General features: G+C 33.8%; 1 pseudogene; it reads right to left on the bottom strand.

Moving 5' to 3' along the window:
* Positions 1-5,184: 5,184 nt before the first annotated feature.
* On the bottom strand, positions 5,185-7,100 carry LOC110605620 (annotated as a pseudogene).
* Positions 7,101-8,399: the final 1,299 nt, after the last annotated feature.

Raw genomic sequence — 8,399 nt, 5'->3', positions numbered from 1 at the left:
GGAAGAAGTTGGAGAAAAGGCCTTGGCAGGGCCTGAGCTAGTAGAGATTACCAGCAGGGTAGTACCCATAATCAGAGAAAGGATCAAGACTGCTGCAAGCAGACAAAAGAGCTATGCAGACATCTGCAGAAGGCAAGTAGAGTTTCAGGAGGGGGATCTGGTATTGCTCAAGGTGTCTCCTATGAAAGGAGTGGTTCGCTTTGGAAAGAAAGGTAAACTAGCCCCACGATACATCGGACCCTTTGAAGTCTTGCAAAAGATTGGGAATGTGTCGTACAAGCTAGATTTGCCTGCTTGAATGGCAAGAATCCATCCGGTTTTCCATGTTTCCATGATGAGAAAGTTCGTGTCAGATCCGGGCAAGGTTCTTAGTGAGCCTGATGTGGAGATCCAAGAGGATCTCACTTATGTTGAGCAGCCAGTACGGATCCTAGACACCCAGATCAGAAAGCTGAGAAACAAGGAAATCCCGATGGTGAAAGTCCTGTGGAACCACCACAATATAGAAGAGTGCACTTGGGAGACACGGGAGTCCATGCTCCAGCAATATCCTTATCTTTTCTGAGGTTAGTTCCTTGTGAGTTTTATGTGCTTTGTATGTATGATATGTGTATGCCATGCTATGTGCTAGTTGAGGAACATTCGGGGACGAATGTTCTTAAGGGGGGGAGAATGTAATACCCGGCTAGACTCCGGTACCGGAATTCCTACCGTCCGGTGGAATCTCGGATGTCGGAGACCTCTAGAAGGGTAAAACCATGTTTTCATAAAATGTTTTAATGTATTTGATGCTTTTAAGTAAAAAGGAAAATGAGTTTTGTATAAAAACAACCTTGGAGGAAAACCCAGGTTCGGTCGCCGAACCTCAAGTTCGGCCGCCGAACATGCAGGCATTTCGGGTGTGCCTTAGGCCCCCGAAGGCATAAGTGAGGGAAGTCCAGGTTCGGCCGCCGAACCTCAAGTTCGGCCGCCGAACATGGCATGCATGCGGAGGCACGTTCGGCCCCCGAACGTGGCCTGGCCAGCCACTATAAAAGGGTCCCTTAGCCGAAAACGGGCGAGTTTTTCTCCCCATTGTCGGCCAAGGTGAGCTCTCCGCCGTCCCTCACCAATCTTTGAGTTCTTCCTTCAAATCTTTCAAGTTTTTCATGAGTTTTCATCTTGTTTTGAAGATTTTCAAGTTTTGAGCAAGTTTTGGAGCTTTGAGGTTCAAGAACTCAAATCTCTCCCATCTTCGAGTTTAGGTCGTCTCTCTCTCGATCTTCAAGAGGTAAGGGCCGATCTTGAACTCATTCCATGTTTTAAGTAAGTTTTATGAAGATCTATAGGGTAGAATGCATGTTTAGCTTATAGTTAGGTTTTTGAGTTTATGTTATGTTTTGAGCAATGTATGTTGGATTTGTGTTGTTTGATGTGTTGTAGTTGGGGTTTAAGGTAGTTTGAGACCCCTAGGAGCTTGTATGCATGTTTTGGTTGAGCTATATGCATGATGGCATGAGTTTGAGGCATTTGTGCATGTTTGAACCAAGTTTCTGCCCTTCGGGAGAAACCAGGTTCGGCAGCCGAAAGGACTTTCGGCCGCCGAACCCTCTTGTGGAGGCAGCATTCGGCTGCCGAAGCTTGCCCCCGAAAGGAGACTTTCGTCTCTGTCTGGGAGTTTCGGCCGCCGAAAGTGCCGCCGAACATGCATGAGTTTCGCCTCTGTCTTTGAGTTTCGGCCGCCGAAGGTGCTGCCGAACCTGCCTGACTTTCGGCTCCGGAGGGACTTTCGGCCGCCGAACCTGCCGCCGAAAGTGCCCTGTCCAGCCTTCCTTTGCATGTTTTTGCATGGATGTTTTGAGTTGTTCTAGGGGGTTTTTAGGGAGTAGTTTAGAGTTATGTTCATGTATGTTTGGTCCCTCATTTGAGTCCACCTGTGTAGGTTCGGACCCGAGGAACCGAGGACCCCAGCAGTGAGTTCAGCTGCTTCTGAGTTAGTAGAGCTTCAGCCAGAGGTGAGTGGAATAACTCTTATGCTTTTAAATAAATAAACCAGTTTTAGCATGATTCACGCATCATGAATGCCATGAGATATAATAGGGTGCTTGCATTAGAACTCACGAATATGTTGCATTGCATAATATGTTGATGATGCGGATGAATGTTGAATGATCCTTTAGTCCTCATAGGTTATGATATGATGATGATACGGTACGGAAGACCAGTGAAGTCCATTCTACGCCCCTGGCACCATGTAAGAGAAAGACCAGTGAGGCCCATTCTACGCCCCTGGCACAGTTGGAATGTTATGTTATGCTATATTATGAGTATGTAAGAGAAAGACCAGTGAGGCCCATTCTACGCCCCTGGCACAGTTGGACCATGTAGAAGACTATTGGTGACAAATTCATCATTGATGTGATTAGCTGTGATGTGATGCATTTCATGTTATCATATATTTTAAATGTTTTATTATTCTGCTCACTGGGCTCTTGTAGCTCACTCCTCTCCCTTAACCCTCAGGCTTGCAGGTACGGGCTAGACAGAGAAGTCAAGAAGAGTAAAGTCCTGTGTTTGTAATAGATAGAAAGTGGACATGATAAATTGTAAGATGATGTAGAGTTGTGAATAGTTATGTAATGTAATGACATTGAGGATTAGAGATTGTGCTTGACCCTATGTGTATGGTATCCCTTTTAATACATGATCTTAGATGTTTTGTAATGCTTATGTAAACCAACTCAACATATGTTATGCCACCCATTGGGGGGTATTGATGAGGTCCCACAGAGGGGCCAATGTTTATGATTATGTTTATGTTCAGTGCATGCACAGGTTGAGTTGGTGTATGAGAAAATGAATGAAAGAAAAGTTTTTAATTTTTATGTATGTTGTTGATCATGTATGGGATTAATCAGGTTCACAGGATGCATGTTAGGCTTGCTACGGGTTCCGGCGGCCTTAAGTCGACCCGGATCCTAGCGCCGGTAGCGGTTCGATTTTCGGTCGTTACATTTGTGATTTTGAAATAGCGGGATTTTTAGTGAGGGTTATTTTTGTCAATTCATGCGTCACAAATGGCTATTTTGGACAGAAGAAGAAGAAGAAGAAAGATGAAAAAGAAGAAGAAGAAGTTGCAGAAAGGGTAGGAAGAAGAAGAAAAAGAAGAAGAAGAAGAAAAAGCATTTGGGTTTGGGTTTTGTGATTTTGAAAGAGCGAGATTTTTAGTGAGGGTTAATTTTGTCAATTCATGTGTCCCAAACGGCTATTTTGGACGGAAAGACTACAAATTTGGATAGAAAAGAAAGTGAGGGACTTAAATATTAGGTTGCCAAAATAGAGGAACAGAAGTGCTAATTACGTTAAACCTCAGGGACTAAAAAATAATTTTCCCTAAAAATTTCCTAAACTTTAAAAAATTATTAATTTTAATTATTAAATATTTTATTATTTAATTATTATAATATAAGAAAATTCATTAATAATTTAATTTTATAAAAATATTTATTAATTAGTTTCTTAATATTATATTTAATCGTTTGTAGAAAATAATTTATATTTAAAAAATATTTTTATAAAAAATATGTTTAAATAATATAATTTATTTTTTATTGTTTAATTTTGTTTTTTAAAATAAAATTTATTAAAAAATTTATGCATAGAAATTTTAGTAAAAATATTCATGTGCAGAAAATAATTTTTTTTTAAAAGGAAGTTATTTTATAAAAATATTTTTTTCATTTAATTATGAAAATATTTTCATTTATTAAATTTTTTAAATATTTTAAATATTAAAAAAAATTTTTGAAAAATATTTTCTATGAAATTTTAATGGTTAAAATTAATAGATAATGCTAATTAATTTGACTCTGAATTCTAAAATTTAAATTAAAATATTTTTAAAATTTTAAAAATATTTTAATTAGTTATTGTATTAATTTGATCGCTAGGTGGTTTATTTTTTTTACAATATAAGAAAATTTATTAATTACTCATTTAATTTCATAAAACATTTATATTTTAATTTATTTGAATTTTTAAAATTTTTTTATAATATTTAACTATCGAAATTAATAAGATAAAATTAATTAATGAATTTTTTAAAATTTTAAAAATATTTTAATATACTTTTTATAAATTAAAAATTAATTAATGAATTTTCTTAAAACACATTCTAAAGGATCAAAAATATATGTGAAAACCTGGAAAGAAAGGATGATTTTTTACTCATCTTAGGAACAATAAAAATTATACCTAGTATATAATTCAAGAGTTAATTTAGTTTTATTCTTTTAAAAAATGAATATAGAATGTATAAATATTTTTAATAAATTTTCCATAAATTTTAAAACGTGATATCTTTCAAAATTTATGTCTCATAATTTTTATTTATTTTTTTTATTATTTTAAAATTATTATTTTATTTTTTATATTATAATTATATATAAATTGATTATTATAATTTTATTTTATTTTATTTTTAAAAAATTTATTAAAATATCTTTTAATTTTTAATAAAATTTAGATAATATAATTAAAAAATTAATAAAAAATTATTTTTTTAATATGTATAAAAAAAATATATTTTTTTTCTTCTTAATTATAGAGTAAGTATGTACATCAAACGTGGCCTGCCACTCCATCCGAAGGGATGGTGTTAACGACGTCGACTATTTATTATAATTAAATAATTAAATTGAATTAATAAAAAATTTATTGTTCAATGGGAATATATTTAGTTAGATTCAGTTATTAATTTATAATTTTGACAGCTTTAATTATCAATTTGGTGATTTTAATTTAGCAACCAAATAACCAAAATAAATTAATTTTTATCAATTAATTCGTTAATTTTAATTTTATTTATAAAAATTCTTCTATTGAAATAAATTTTATTTATCATTTTTATATAAATTAAAATTATTATAAATAGTTCTAATAATTTGTTATTAATTAATAATTTTTTTGGTTCACTTGACTATATCAGAATTCATTAAACAATTTCTGTTTTAACTAAATTACCTTCATTTTTAATATTTATTTTTATTAACATCTGAAAATAAACTAAAATTTATAATATTGGGTAGTATGAAGCCATACCCCAAAATTTCCTTTGTTGTTTTCAATGCCCAATTTTCATTCAGCAGTGAAAGGCCATACCCCAAAAATTTATAACTACTTATTTTAATATTTGTTGGTATGGATATAACAATGAAATAATTAATTATAAGTAGGTAATTAATATCCGTTCTATCGACTCATTGCTCCTTCGATCACCGGTGCCGTCGGAGTTGCCATTCCCACTCCACGATTTTGTCTCTCTTGGTTTCTACGCCAACCTATCAACACCCACAAAAGACTATTTTCATTATAATTTTTAAAATAATTCTACATATATAGAGAAAAAAAAAAAAAAAAAAAAAACTAACCAATGGACATGTCAAATCCACGGCTTTGGAGTTCTCTGTATTCTTGACAGAGGGAACAAAGCTCGCAACAACAATGGACCAAACAATCATGACAACAGCTCCCCGAAAGCTTGTACTGCTCTCTTAGTTTGGATCGATAGACACAGGAGTAAATGCATCCACACCCAGTAAGACATGCAATCAGAAAATAAATTGCTCCACTCGTTGCACAATCTGCACGTCACATTCAGATTAATAATCTAATCAAAACAACTTAATATTCAAATCGTCATTCATGAGAATCACTTAGTTAATTAATTACTTGGTGTTCCTTTGTCTATGATTTCAGCAATCTGTCCGAAGGTAATGCAGGGACACCAAAATGTTATGCAGCCTGCAACATTAATCAACATTGATTAGGCTTAGTTAAACATGAATCATATATAGAGATGAACTTACAGTTTTTGACATCAAAGCAGCAGTCACAGAGACCAGCGGACCAAGCTCCTTCATGTCTATGGAGGGGAACCTGACGATTCTCGTATGGAGCAGGAGGAGGATTCAGAGGAATACCAGTTACAGGAGCAGGTGTTGATGATGAGTGTGACTGCTTGTCACAAGGGTCTTGGTTTTGTGGGTACATGGACATGGGGATGACTAAATTGGATAGATCAAGAATATCAATGTATCAAGAAATTGATGAGATCAAAGGATAAACTGCTAGGCTTTCGTGGGTTATGAATATATAAGAAATGTGAAGTCTTTGATGATAAAGCCGCCATGACTTCACCTAGACGTAAAAGACTTGCAATGATTTAATAGGTAGGAGTGTAATCAACTAATAAAGTAAGAGACTTGACCTTAGATCTTAATTATATATATATATATATATATATTTTTTTTTTTTTTTTTTTTTGAGAAAATTACTTTATCATATCTCAGATGTATCATATTTAATGGATGTGTTTCCCTCTTTTAAGAAGGGATACTTTAATCTTTAAAATTTATAATTATTCAATTGAAAGCCACTATGAGAATGTTTTAAATAAAGACTCTTTATAATTGTATATGCTACATTCACTCCACAAGCTGCACCCACCAATCCAAATATCATTTCTATCAGCAAACAAAAACTCAAAATGTACACCCGATTTGGAAACAAAGTTGATCTTTCAACAGATCTATAGCAATTAACCACCATTAACTAATTAAGGATTTACCAAATAGCATTTGTTTTTTTCACTACCTGATGATCCCTCATCTGCAATCTCGGCAATTTGCCCGAAGGTGACGCAGGGGCACCAAAATGTTACGCAGCCTATGAAACCACCAAAATAATCATATGCTAATTAACGTTTCTGAGGAGGTTTAATTAGTGGGAACTTACAGTTTCGCCGATCGGAAAAGCAGTCTTAAAGGCCAGAGGACCATGGGTCCTTATTCTTGGATTGAAGAATGGTTTCAGATTGAGAATTGTCACTACTGTAGTACTGGTTTGTTGAGCTCACCGGAATCCCAGTTGTGGTTGAATCTCGACTAAAAAGCGGCGGCTGTGGGAGGCCGGAGAATTATTATAGGAATATGGGTCCGTTGTGTACATGATGAGAATGGATCGACATCAAAAGATTTTTTGTTAAAGGCAAAGAGAAAAGTTGGAAGAGGAGGATTTGTGATCGAAGATAGTTTTGCAAAAATAGTGAATAACAGATTTGTGAACAGAACGAATTTTATTCTCCATGCTTCTAAACTACCCGCGTTGCGCGGTTTATTTTATATTTTAAATTTTAAAATTATAATTGCAAAATTTCTAATGATGCAAATTTCTTTAGTTGTATATATTATGTATAACTATCTTATATTAATCCGATTGTTTGCAAAGAAAATAATTTTATATTTGAAAATTATGTTTTATAAAAAATAATTTATTTTTTTACATAATTTTAATTTAAAAATAAAATTTATTAATAAATTTATATATAAAAATTTTAAAAATATATATTAATATTAATATATATTATATATAATTCTTAAATAAAAATATTATAATATTTTATATATAATTATTAATTATATAATTTTGATTAAAAATTACATGTGTAATTAATATATGAATATATGTTAATCCCCTCTCCGCTTGTAACCCTGTAAAAAAAAAAATTTAACTATAAAAAGAAAAGAGTATCGGCTAACTTTTTAAATAAAGATTAACAAGAAATATATTGCTTCCCAGGTCCATGGCTAACCCACCACATTGAGAATATACAGAAAGCAAAATCATTTATTGGGCTTACAACTCGTCTGAATCTTATAAGGGATGAAGAATGCAACTTTAATTAGGGCCATGGACGAATGGTGGCCTTGTCCATATATATCACCACATTTTTCAACCCACTGTACCTTGAGCATTAATCAAGACTCATTTAGAGATCAAAATATTAATATTAATGCACTTGCACAACTAGTCTGTGGTAATAATCTAGTTTCTAACTAAAAAGAATTTGACGGTTCATTCGTCATTTTGAGAGTCGGTACTTTTTTTATTCAGTTTAGCGGTTCTTCCTTATTCAGTTTCGGATAAAAAAGTCTTTCTTTCTTTTGTTTGGAGGTAGGTTCCCTTTTCTTATTTCTAAGTGATTTTCTTTTCTTTTCTCTTTTAATTCTTCGATAACATATTGGTGAGCTTTTTTTCAAATCATACCTAAATGAAATTAATTTTTTCAAATCATGCAGGATCCGAAAATATTTTCGGGTCCTGTGTGTCAAACCTGAGTGTTCGGCAGTATGACTGCCGAACACTCTTGTTCGACACCATTGGTGTCGAACAGAGCCTTTGTTCGACACCATTGGTGTCGAACGACCACGTGGAGCTGGTGTTCGACACCAATGGTGTCGAACAGACACGCGGCACCGTTGTTCGACACCAATGATGTCGAACGTCCACGCGGACACTGGTGTTAGACACCATTGGTGTCGAACATCAGTTGCTCTTGCCACGTAACTGCTCCCGTGGCA

This window comes from Manihot esculenta, chromosome 17 (assembly GCF_001659605.2).
Source record: "Manihot esculenta cultivar AM560-2 chromosome 17, M.esculenta_v8, whole genome shotgun sequence".
Classification (NCBI taxonomy): domain Eukaryota; kingdom Viridiplantae; phylum Streptophyta; class Magnoliopsida; order Malpighiales; family Euphorbiaceae; genus Manihot; species Manihot esculenta.
The sequence above is the reverse complement of the archived record's forward strand: the minus strand, read 5'-3'. Positions and strand labels throughout refer to the sequence as shown.